This window comes from Anas acuta, chromosome 1 (assembly GCF_963932015.1).
Source record: "Anas acuta chromosome 1, bAnaAcu1.1, whole genome shotgun sequence".
Lineage (NCBI taxonomy): Eukaryota > Metazoa > Chordata > Aves > Anseriformes > Anatidae > Anas > Anas acuta.
This window is the reverse complement of record NC_088979.1, coordinates 42,879,797-42,893,289: the sequence shown is the minus strand read 5'-3', so window position 1 is coordinate 42,893,289 and position 13,493 is coordinate 42,879,797. Positions and strand designations below refer to the sequence as shown.

Sequence of the window (13,493 nt, the reverse complement as noted above, 5' to 3'; positions counted from 1 at the left end):
CTCATTAAATCCAGTTTGAAGAACAAATTGAAATATGAACTGGAACAAGCTTTTGATTGGCCTTAGTTTGCTATGAAATAAAGTCTCATCTTTTCATGCAGCCTGCTGCAATGTTTGCTGGTGGATTATGAAGTGCATTTGAAGAGCATAAGTGACATTACTGTAACATCTCCTGATAAACTCTGTAAAACCTATAGTTTTCCTTCTATATACACTGTCTACAGCACTACACACCTTCAAGATGCACAGATAGTTTCTTAAGCCTTCTGGAGAGTAGCCTTTCAACAGTGTTTTCACAATAGAAATTTGTAAATATTCACATAACATTGTGTCATTTGAATGCTGCAGTTAAAGGAGGGCAACAAAATGAGCAATCGGTCCCACTGTTGTGACATAAACAATGACTACCCAACAAGGGCAAACGTTAACATGAAGTCATGGGACAAGTGAACCAGGAGTAAATTGCTTGCAAATGGATTTATTATGAAACAGTACCACTGACTGCTCCATAGACTACTCTGTGTAGCGGTGTTTTACTTTTGGATAAGCACTGCAGTCTGGAAAAGTGATTAGGCATCGCTGGATTTGAAAACATTCATCTATCAACATGCGTCATCTGCATTTACAGTAGCATGCATTCAAAACTTCTGCTGAAGTCTACTGAGCTCAGGCATAGAAGCTGAGGGCAAAATAATGTCCTAGTGGCAACTGGTGGGAAAAAAAAAAAAAAAGAGCCTTGTTAGATGTTTTAGCAAAAAAAAATGTGCTTTGCAGTGGTGATCTGTTACAGTGAACATTGATTCCAGTCAGTGAGCCAGACAAACCCGCAGCTGTATTAAAATGCCTCTTCCTACTACTGAAGAAAGTTCCACCATGAATCTGACAAACTGGTAAAAGTTTTCACAGTACAGTGGTGTATATTTAATCACCAAGTGCCACAAAGACACTGGGAAGCTATCTTGTTGCTCTGATTAGTCTCTCTGAATCAATTGTGACTGACAGGCACAATGAGAATGGGAACCAATGAAGCAAAAAGTTTTCTTGGTTTGCTGAAGAAGTCAGAGGAGAAAAAAATGTTTCCTGTCATTTCACATAGATTACCTTTCAGTCACTGGGAGATCATCCAAATCTTTCCAGTCAAACAGTCTTTATGTAACCTGGATCATCACCAAACCAAAAGTAGAAAGCAATTACAAGCTGAGAGACGTGAAGGCCAAATCAAAGGAAATGGGACGTACAATACTTGGGCTATATGACGCCACTGCTTTCTTACTCAGAAAGCTCACTATGTGGCATCTCTTGCCACAGACAAAACTTACCAGATAATGCTGTTTGACCAGAGGCCTTGTTATCAAGTTATGCACAATTCCTGGTATTGCATAGTTGACTGTTGTTTTGATACACTGCTATCATGGAGAAAAATGTAAGATATGCCAAGAAAAATTTCCAGCTGATTCCTCACATGGCCACTGCCTTGATATTTTTCATGATTCCCTGAAGTGTTAGAAATGCCTGCCATCTATTTTAGGACCTCCATCCTCCCACCAGAAATAAACTCAGGAACGTGAGTGTAGGCTTCTCAAGGCCAATTTATTTAGCTAAAGGAAACAAAACACCCTGTTTTTTTTTGTGTGGTGATTCTAATCCTACACAGTGTTGTTCTCTCCCGGTTTCTTGGAATTTGCATTTGCAGAACCAAAGAACAGTATAATGGTAAAAAGGTCAACACCATAAAATTCTTATACTGCAATAGTAAAGTGACATGAAGGAGATAGACATTCAAACAGGTGAAAAAGAAAGATTTCTAGGTAATACTACAGAGAATAACAAATAAACAAACAAATGGGAGTGGTAAAAATAATAGTTTATTATAATTAAGAATGAATGTCATTCCTAGCCCAAAGCTAATCTATGTATTTTTCATTAAGAAATCTAAGATGTTCAAGCAGATATGAATGCAATTTCAGTACAACAGAAATTACCAATTCCATTCGTATTCCCATTCTAAATGAGGGACCTTGCTTTACAGTTTCCTTAAATTCACCAAACTTCGTAAGAAGTTTTATTAATTGCCAAAGTGTTTTCAGGTACACACTTAAAATATTCATATATGCACATAAAGTCTGTGGGAAGAATACACCCAAGGGTACATGCCTGGGTACATATAAATTGTGGGCACACGGTTTGATCAGCCAACTGAGTCCTGACATACAGAAGAACTCAGTTTCAAGGAATTAATTCCTGTCCCCACAATTCTGCTGGCCTCCTGAATATACCTTGCAATCTAGCATGAAAATGGCCTGGAACTCAGCACCATAAACCACAGGACGCCCACCCATATGACAATGTGCAACCACCAATGCAGCACAGAGATGGATGGATGCCTGGCATAAATCATAGGTCATGTTGCACGATACAGGTGCAACAGTGAGAGCAGGCAAAGCAGAGATACACCAGTACACATGTATGGATGTAATTATTATTCCAAAGGGGATTCTGAACATAAGCAAGCCATTAGATGTGATGACAGCTTCTTTGTTTTTCTTGCAGAATTTTACCATAATATAAAGACGAAATTTGATTGGAAATGGCAGGATATTTTTTTCAGACAATACCAGTCTTCATCCTTTACATGCGTATGGTTTCTTCTATAGCATTTTTGTGAGCACTAAAAATACAGAGAAAAACTCTGAGGTAGAATGTAGGAATATATATTTTTTGTCTTAAAACAAACTGTATGTTTATGATGGAAATGTCTGTGTATGTTTACCATAATATGGTGTAGTAGAGATCTTTCCTCTTTTGTTTAAAATGTTAAAATTCAGTTTTGCATTCAAACTTTAGGGTCTTTTTTGTATTTTTCTGTAGCTTTCATTAATAGGGGTTCCAATTGATTCCAAGATTATTATTTGCAGGGATCCTTTCATACAAAACAAACACCGAGAAAGTAACATAGGCGACTATGTATCCACTTCAGATTGAAGAATTGGCTTCAGCTAGTAAATTATCTCTTAAATACTTTTTTCCTAACTGCTTCAGCTTACTTTGTAATGTGTTAATATAGTTCCAACATTTAGTAGGTGATGCAAGTAGATTTAAAGAATGTTTTGAAATTTCAGCAATGGCAAACTCTACTAAATGGAAAATGGAGGAAAAAAAAAAAAAAGTTGCACTAAATAAATAATTATGGAACTACACTGATTTACCTGTCTGTTGCCCAAATCCTCCCTAAAATCCTCTTTAAAAATTAAAGACTCTGGTGTTTAATTTACCCATGAAGTGCTAGGGGAATGAAAAATATATATATATAAAAAAAAAAGATTTCTCTTAGAAATCCTGTGATTAAAGTTATTTAAATAGGTTAATTCTGCCTGTGGCATGAAAGCCTTCCTCTTCTGTGTTCAGACCAATCCTTCTTCTTCTGTTCCTGTGTTGTTTTTTTTTGTTCTCACTTCATTTTTCATGACAACATGGCAAACTCCAACACTGAACTTCATTCTCCCAAGCCTTCCTAACTGGATATATCATAATATGGAATATCTGTTTCCCTATTAACCTTTTCCAACTTCATTCCTCTCGTCTTTGTAATAGTATTTTTCTTGTATGAACTTCTCCATATATTACATTTTAAAGTCTGTATTTTCTCCTGTAATCAATTACCTTATGATCTTTAATCTTGGTTGCAAGTATATTTGATTGATCATTGTTTTCAGCTTCTTAAAACCATCTTAAACTCTCCTTTCCTTTTTTTTTCTTTTCTTTTTTTTTTTTTTTGAAAATAAAGGTGTAATTTTATTATTGTTGTTATTTATGTTACAGTCCCCGAAACAGACAATTATACAAATATAGAACACAAAAAGGTATTTGCTTATCTCAATACCCTCCACTGAACATATCCAAGACTCTTCTATACAAGACTATTTAAGTTTATCCATGCTTTTCTTTTAGTGGAAAAAAAGTTTCTTAAAGCAGTCCTAATTTTCACTTGTTCCCTTCTGCAAGTTTGACCTTATTTCCCTCACTTAGAAATCTGTTGTATTTCCCACACAGATATTTAGCATAACTTGAGATGCACTAAGCATCTACCTAGCCCCAACTGCTGGTCTAGAAGGGGCAGAGCTCTTGTCTAGGTTTTGTCTCATATATACCACCTCATATGGATGGGTCAGATACTCTAGAGAATCTCAGATAGCTCTAGTCACTTATGTTTAGGCAACAGATGCCTACTAAATCCCTACAGTCAATGAACCTCAGGGCATGCTTCAGACATCAGGGTACTGGAGGTTCAGGTCAGTCTCCTGCCCTGTTGGCTACTGTTATTTGAAATGCCTTACACATTACTATGCATTATATTATTCTGCAGGGCCCCCAGCTGCCATTCAGTAGAGTGCTCACCTCTAGAATGTCCCATGTCGTAGGCCTGGAGAAGGCCTACACACTTCTGGAAAATATTGGAGGCCAGACATGTCATCTCAAATGTGTTCAGGTGACCAAACCAAAGGACAGTTCACATGAAGACATGCCACCTTAGGATCTGTGATGTGAGTCTCATGTCTAGAATTCATTTATTCTTTAATTTCCCTCTGAGCTAACAACCTACATTTTACCTACTTTTTTTTTTTTTTTCCTGCTAGAAAGAAGCTGATGCTTTTTAGACAACGATTTTCTCATCCTTACATCACTATATAAAATAAATTAGGTGAATCATGTCATAGTAGTATTTTCATCTTGCCATTGGCTCTGATGAGAGACCGGATGACAAGCTGAGATGTTGATTTAAAAAGTAGTTCATGAAAGAAAAATCCATTGAGGCCCATTAAGTACAGAGACAAGACTTCTAGTTCCAGAAGTCCTTGTTCTGAAATGTGCTGAACATTAACAAAGCATTATTTAAAGATTTCTGCCAAATGTTTGCCATCTTTTTTACTTTCCCCTAGGCATCCGATATTGACCACTGCTGGAGATAAGACATTGAATGAATTCAGGTTTCTGGTCTAACCCACCACACTTGTACATTCTTACATTAATTCTTACCTCTGTGAACCTGCTTGTTTCCATCCTTGACACACTGTCATCTCTAATCCTTCTGTAAGCTTGTTCTAGTTCTTATAATTTCTGCCATGATTATTACCTCCCTCTCCCATCACAAGCAATAGCTTTCTACAGCCCCCCCACCCCCCCCAAAATAAAAAAAAAAAACTGTCGCTTCATAAAAGAGGCAACTTATATGGGTTATAAAGAGTAAGTTGGGTAGGCATAGTTCTTAAGAATAGTCTACTTCATAGGAAAAATAAACACATATTGTGACGGTTTGTTTTATGATACTATAAAAAGTATTATGACCTGGAAGCAGAAAAGCAGAAACAGGCGTCGAAAAGTGGAAAGGGTAGCAATATTGATTCCAGCAACACCTGTAAATATATTTCTTTTTTATTTAAGGAAATGGTTTTAAGGAAAATTATGATAGACCACATAATGCATGAAGCATCTGCATTTGGATTAAGAACTTCAGCAATTTGACCTCTGCACTGATGGAACCAGTTTTCAGTACGCTTTTAAAGTAACCCAAGACATCTTAACAACTATGCAATTTCTTAGGCATTTAAAATAGGATAATGATGAGTTCTGTGATGGTATAAATGGTTGAGGTGACCTTTATTGTGGTCCCATTACACACTAAGCTCTAGAACAATATTACACTAATTTTCAGGTGTGCAGATCAACCAAACCAGTAACTGAAAGCCTTGAGAACCAATTCTCAGCACTTCTAAAAGACACACTCAGATGAGACAAATTGGGAATACATCAATGTATCGGGTCAAGGATCCCAATGCCAGACTACAAATTATTTTGAATGTGGTTTGTTTATGGAATCCCTGCTATCTTTTGTGCCCCTCTACTGATTTAAAACCCAGAGAGATGATTAAGACAAATTCTAGAACAAAACTACCAGTTAAGAGCTGCTAACCTTTGATTAGCATACCAGCATAGAAAAAGTTTGCTATTATTTGAGCAAACTCCATTTTTTTCCAGTCTGAACTCCCAGAGAGTGGCAATTTACAAACAGGTGATATACTGCAATCATCTGATAAAAAAAATGTTATGCCTGGTCGTTTGACAAAGAGAGCTAGTGCCAATAAGAAAAAGGATATCTGGTAATTTTCATGACTGACTGAATAAACTTACTGAATTGAAAGGTAAAGGACACAGATAAACAGCAGATGCAGAGAGTTACTCCATGACGTAAGTAGGTAGGCATCTCGTGGATGGAAATTTAGCGTACTGTGGAGGACATTGATAAAATATCCCAAAGAATGCCCAAGAATGGTAGGGAAATTTAGTCAAAATGGCATCTTATTATTTTGCCTGAGTCTATATATCCCTTTTCCTTTTTAATTAAAGACAAATAAGCTGTCAATTGGTTGGTTGGGTGGTTGGTTGGTGTTGTTTCAAATTGTTTTATGTACTCTTGTCTTATAATTGTCTTACTTAACTCTTCCTTGGTGAGGTAAATTATGTCCACCAGACTGAAGTTCAAAGAAGGAATGTGATTAAATGATTGAAGTATTATCAAGTATTGATGCTAATGCCAAGGAAGGATAAATCATAGGTATCCACTTTAATGAAGAAATAACCTACAGTCTGAATTTAGCAAATACATCATGAGAGACAAAGGAAAATGTCAGTGCTAGAGTACATTCAGACTCTGGGACCTGAAACACACATGAGTTGAGATTAAAGTAACCCTTTATAAAAATGGACAGTAATTGCATAATTAAAAAAATGAAGACTTTGGGACCACATTCAACTTTTTCATTGACCCACAGTTATCACTAGTTACAGGCATTTCTAACAAAAGGAAGTGCAATGCTCTCAAAAATCATATTATAGAGTTTTAGATGTTTGCATATGTTAGAAACTTATCTGAGCTGCACTTACTCTACAGCTGCTGGAGCAGCTCAGCAAGAATCTGACCAACAAAGAAAAGCTGAGTACAATGATCCTGACTGAGACTGTATTCACTGTTTACAAAATTCATAAAGACAACGACACCCTTATATTGCATATACAGTACAGCAACTGTAGAGACATAGACTTTAGCACCTTTCATGCCTCATTCAGGGCAGCCATCTGAACCTCCTGCAAAAATGTCCTAACTGGTCTACTTGATGGCATTCTGGCTTAGACTTTGTTAGTTCTCTCTATTGAACATTTCACTTTGTATAAATTGCACATTCATTGGTATATTAGAACTCAAAGGACTAGGACTCTAGAATGTCCTTAGATTAGGGGGACCATAGATTTGTTTTATAAACCTTGTAACATATTTAACATGGCTGCAAAAAAGAAAAATCAAATGGCTATACCTTTAATTATCTACGTGAGGAGGTACAACTTTTAGAATTTTGAATGGTAGGTATTTAATTTTTTGATCCATCTTTCAAAAAAAAACCATATGTATAGAAAATGTACTCTTGTCATATATTTGCCATTTTAACATGAATCGACAAATATTTGTGAACATCCCATTGTTATCTTTCCTTTGAAGGATAAAAAAGCCTTCAGCAGGGGTTATTTTACAAAGGTCATGACAAGTCTTTGGTTTAAAAAAAAGCCCTTCACACAGAGCTAGTATGGTGTGAGGGACATACAAGCTGTATACACAAACCTAAGTACAATAGGGGCTCTCAGAGTCTTTCAGTGTTCAGTCCAGCTACTCCAAAACAAATATTGAGACCCGTAACACTGTCAAATAGAGGGTTCAAGAAAACAGTGAATGTATCCACTGTGCTATTTGCATCATCAATTTTGAAAGCTGTTTACCTCTAGATCTCTAAGTTCTGTATTTATTGTGTCAGACTATACAATAGACTATGCAGTAAAGGATATGGTCATACAGACACAGCATGTGCTTCACGCTTGCTATGCTTGTTCACTACACACCTCCAGTCTGAACACAACAGTATAGAAAACAGTTATGGTGTGGTAAGTAATTTTTGTGGATTTTTCCCATTCCACATAGCCCAGAACACTCTGAACCAGATCCAGGAAAACAGGAGCTTGCCAAAACATTAGTTCAAGCAGGTGGTTCCAATTCATAGGACCTTTACCTTCGCTATGCTTCAGAGGTTCTTGGAACAACAAAAAACCTCACATGCCTACGTTGGCAAGCGTAAGATTTGAAAGGCAGATGTTATTCTCACATAGACCCATTGGAATCTTTTTGCCAGATTAGCTAGTATCAGAACTATTAGTTAGCTTTTAAACTGGCCACATGGGAAGGCGACTATAATAAGGCAGCTATAAGCCATGTGCTGCCACTTATCTTTGTGTTTCTTACTGGGAAAGAGAAAAAAAGAAGAAAAAAAAAAAAAAAGAAAAAGTGAGAGAGCGAGAGAGAGAAGAAAAAAAAGAAAAGAAAAAAAAAGAGAAAGAAATTAGTCTGAAGACTGGTAATTTCTTACCTGCTAATTTGTTTCTCCACATGTCCTAATATGCAAGCCCAAACACTAGCTAAAACTCCTCCTGTCAGCAGATGGACACAGGGAAAACAAAAAGCCCCTGGGGTGTCAGATGCGAAATGCAGAGTGATGATCTGTCTGGCAAAGTTCAGATCCAAAATTCTAGAATAATGAAAGGGAAAATGCTATTTCAGAATGTTTAGTAGAAACATTTCAGAAAGATAGTTTCTTCAGACAAAGAAAACAACAGCCAACCAGCTGAAGAGATACTATGATTTTACAGGTAATTGCTAAATTAAAAAAAAAAAAAAAAAAAAAAAGACAGAATCAGATAAACTGATTACTTATGGAAGCATTGGACGACTGATAAATATTTTCCTTCTATTCTCCATCTCTCTGCAAACATTTTGATTGTAAGGTTGGTCTGTGCCCCTCCAGCTTAGTTTGGACATCAGGCTAACAATGTAGAATTTTGTTATCCCTTAATAATTTCTTATCCAGATGGATGCACATGACACATGGCCAGCCCACCCAAGTAGGACCAGTAACCAAACAGCAGACCACCTCGTACTGATTAAAGCTTATCACAAAGTCCCATCACAACAAAAAATGACTGGACATCTATGAAAGGATGGAGCCTGATCAGAGCAATGCCTTTTGTCACCAATTTGAAAGAGACAGCATATGCCAGAACAGCAAAAACTAGGACAACATTTCTAACAAAAACAGTTTGACATGGAATACATGTAGATACAATGCAGTTTGGCTGCTTCATATATGCATGCACCATTTCCATGCTTTTGCCCTCCAAAACTATGCTAAGCAGTTACTCCCTGTGCAGGACTTGTTAGAAGCCTCTCAACAATGGTCTCAAACAGCTGGCACACTGAGTGAGAATCCAGGTAGTAGGAAACACATCATGAACCTATCTTACGCCCATCCCGATGTAGAAAATAGATTAGTCAAGGCTATAGAAAAGCTTCTGTCTTTTGAAGGCACGTTATCTTGACTCTTGGAGAAGCATAGCAGAACTCACACCTTTTCCTCTTGTTGCTAAAATGCAGCCATGAGGTGGTTCCAGCACCCACAAAATAAGATGGTGCCCACACCTCAAATGGAAGAGAGTGGCTCTGTATTCTCCCAGCAAAATGGTTCAGCTCACATCTCCTTCCTGAAAAATAAAGGTCCCAAAAACCAGCCACACAACTAGCCAGGATGATTGGACCTTCTGTCCTCTGTACAGCAAAGAGAAGAAAACATTTATAGGGCATGACATTGTAATCCAAAAGCTAGGATCATCGGCAGAAAAGCGTCACTTGCAGGTTTTGGTCCTCACTTCTAGCAGAACTCTAGTGATAAATGAGTGAAAGGTAGTCAGTGTCCATCAAATCTTTCAGGAAAGGAGTATTACATCCCCCACACCCCTCATTTCTGGGGCAAGAGTGCCCTGAACATTTGGTGCTATATCTGGCTTGCATGCAGGCATGGATGTGTATTTGTCATGGAAGCACTACTGCCTCCTCCTCAGCTGTGTTTCAGGGAAAGCATCCATTGCATTTCTGTGAGGTCCCAACCATTAGGTATGCTCTGAAAATATCTAACAGATTGGGTCCCTCAAGGGTTTGTAGATGAAGCATAGCCTGCATTCCCAACACTACCCTTACGTTACACAAAAGAAAGGTATCGAGTTGTTTAATTTGGCTGTAAGTGTCCTGAGAAGTTTGCAGTCTGACAGGAAGGTATGTAATCAAGCTAGGCAGCAGATGAACAGGTGGCTTTTGGATCACTGGCCCATGCTCAGACAATACAATTTCACCTAAGTCCCATTTGTAGATGCTTCAAGTCTTTTACTGGCTTCAGCCCTGTGACGGTATCTATAACAGCTATGACTTCAAACTGGTATTGATATGAAAAGGTGAAAAGGTTGGAGGATGTTCAAGTGGCTGACTTAAACATTTCACCAGGAAAAGTGTGTTCTCTCTTGGCACAAGAGCATAAGGTTGAGTTGCTTCTCTCAGTCCTAAAATTTAAAGAGCCTCTAAAGCCTGCCAAGATTCTCATAAAATATTGAAAAGAATAAAAAGATGACCTGACTTTCTGTCACATAAAAGTCATCTGAAGGCAGAAGTCTTTTTAAATTTCAAGGGGAAAAAAGATGGAAGAATAAGAGAAATCCTGGAGCTAACTGTCAGAATGTTTCTCCAAGGGAATAGAAATAAAGAAAGGTCATAAAGAAAAAAAAAAAAAAAAAGTGGTAGGGAATCTCTGCAAGTAGAGATGGATCTTCTCCCATACTCCTATCCCAATATCCCAATGTAGTTCAGCAGTGGATAATCTCTCAGGAGATGTCTTCAGTGTGTACCAGACCGTCTTTGTCTGTGTTGCCTTTGGAGAAAACTGTGGTTTGCTTGTTATTTTTCCTGAACTTCTTCCCAATGTTTGTACACCTGTTTGTTTTTACTGTAATCCTCCAAGGTATCACATTGGCTTTCCTTTATCCTTCTCCATTTCTAGTCCTTTCCTGAATGAAACCACTCATTTAATGGTTTTAGTCCTCTACCTTGTAACGGTTTTGATCAATGTTTAACTTCACAGAACAGCAACATTTCAACCACTCACACTTTCAATTTCTTATATGGCACTCATATTCCTTTCTCCACATTTTTTCCCATTTAGCAAGGGTCTGCTTTCTATAGCAATAAAGATTCTGGAAAGGAGAGGTCTTAGACAGCTCTGAGTTTCTTGAAAACATAAATAAAATACATAAAATTTCTTTCTGGGCAGAAAACAAGAAAACTTTAAAAGACAGGTATTTTCTCAGAAAATGTTTGAAGAATTGAGTTTGCAGAAGTGACTCACAAGAAAAGAGCTTCAGACAACCTGACTGCATAGGCTGGCTGCTTCTCCAAGAGAAGCAGGTCTCCCTCTGGTCTAGTGCGATAACTGACAGTGCTGTATGGCAGCCTCAAACAGTGCTGGTCACCGGGGTTTAGGCAAGTAAATTAAGCCTGCAGGGCTTAACGTAAACCAAGTCTGCAGGATTTGACACCTGAATTTAAGAACCTCTGCACAGATGCACTGGTGAGACCAAGGTGTCTAAATCACTGTTGTGGTCATTACAGGTCTTGTCTGTAGTCACTGAGTATGGAGACTTATTCTGTTGATGAAAAGCATGTATCTACTTTAGGCTGCAAACTCCTTCAAGTGTATTAGGTCAACTTCAGTTGCCTAAATGTGTCATTTTGTGCCATTTGAATTGCCCTGGCTAATCCTGGCCTCCGGCTGTCTGTCCAGAAGTCATGGGTCTGAGAAACCCCAGGTCGTGCTGTATCTGACAGCCCCCTTTCAATGTGTTAAAGCACAAGGCACAAATGGCTCCTGTGAAGGAACCTGAATCCCACCCCCACTGTCTGCAATGGAAAGTTAAGATACCTCACTCACATTCTCATAGCTAAATTTCTGTGCTTGAAGCCAAAGCTGAACTTCACTCTAGGGGACTGCCTTTGAAATGCAGTGAAGAACTAACCCCCTTTTAGAGTGGAAACATTAAAGACACTCTCAAATACCTTGGGAACCACAGAGTATGGATAATTCATTTCTGTACTTATTTCTCAGAGTTAAAACCCCATTTTGAAATGTTGGGGATAAGAAGTACATCTCTGGTAAGGCTTCCAGATTCTTTCTCACTTCTGCTTCTCTTCCTCTCTTTATGATCCCACTAGCATCCTTGCTGGACTTTCTTTGAGTTTCTTTGAACCTTATTCTGGTAACAGCACTCCCCCCTCCCCACCACATCCACACACATTCCTATTACCTACTACAGTAATATCTCTTTTTTCTCCAACGTGTCACAGAAAAAAAATTACAGGCATGGCATGTCGTGATTTGCATGAGAAAAAGAGGTGCTTTTAATGAGTACCATCCTCACAAAGAAACACCATCCCAGTTTCACTGACTGAATCCTTTTTTTTTTTTTTTTTTTCTTTCAAATGCATTGAGCATTTAGGTGGATATTCCAAGCCACACTTCAAATAAGGTTGCTGACCAGGGAAGTAACAAAAACATCTGCATTTATTCAAACATCAAAGGTCATTTTGTTTTACAGGTGACTTACTGAAGCAGTGTGCCTTACTAACCACTGGCTCCACCTGCACAACTTGGTTCATCTACAGCAGTTCTTTAAGCTCTTGAAGAGGATACACTGAAAGAGAAAAACAGCAGTGCAGAACTGAAGGTCTTTTAAAATTCCCAGTGCTCTTCTTCAATCTTCTCCTTTTGTCATCTTTCATTCATTTTGTATGATAGCAACCTTGCTAAGTACAATAGGGATACATTGCTAAGCACAACCAGAAAGCCAGTTGAGAGTTGTTTTTTTTTCAAATACAAATGATCCCTAAAATCATTTACTGCAGAAATCAGAGAGTGGGAATTAGCTAGTATCACACTTACTAAATGCTTTGGATCATGTATTTCAATAAACAGCAATCTCTTCACAGAATTAGTATCTGGGGGTCATTAAGTATTACATAATGTAAGTTACATGATATAGTAAGTCATGAGATAAAATAAAAGCACACAGAAAAGCAAGGCCACTCTTCTGAGTGCCAGGACTTCACTTTAATCTGAATGCACATGCATAGCATGCTTCTTGCAAAGGGTTAATAGCCCACTCTTAAACTGAACTGCTTACTGTTTTTATGACAGCAGAGTTCCAAAAGAAATTAAGTTATGCTATTTAGGCCTCATCTTATTTCTGCTGACTTTTAGCTTTTTACAAAGTACAGTTTTATCACCTACCATCTTATATTCTGCCCAACTTTGTGTTAAATAGTTTACCAAACCAAAAACCTGCCCCATGAATGATCTCATGGGAGTGCAGAATCTGGTTCACAAGTGGAGTTGAACCCAAGTATTTTTTTCTGTTCCCTTTGCCTTTATTTCATTTTTAGTCTGTTGTGATAGGTCTTATATATGGAAAAAAAAAATACAGCAAGCATATATATACATATGCATATATGCATACACACACAC

General features: G+C 37.8%; 1 long non-coding RNA gene across 4 annotated transcripts in view; it reads right to left on the bottom strand.

The window, feature by feature from the left end:
* The window catches only part of LOC137853621 (uncharacterized), a 90,642-nt gene extending 77,976 nt beyond the window's left edge, over window positions 1-12,666 (bottom strand). For all 4 annotated transcript variants that reach the window (XR_011094606.1, XR_011094602.1, XR_011094603.1 and 1 more), the window contains exons 1-2: window positions 12,577-12,666; window positions 8,466-8,624 (exon numbers count right to left, since the gene is read on the bottom strand). This is a non-coding gene — a long non-coding RNA (uncharacterized lncRNA). The remainder of the gene's footprint in view (window positions 1-8,465; window positions 8,625-12,576) is intronic.
* Between the last annotated feature and the right edge of the window lie 827 nt (window positions 12,667-13,493).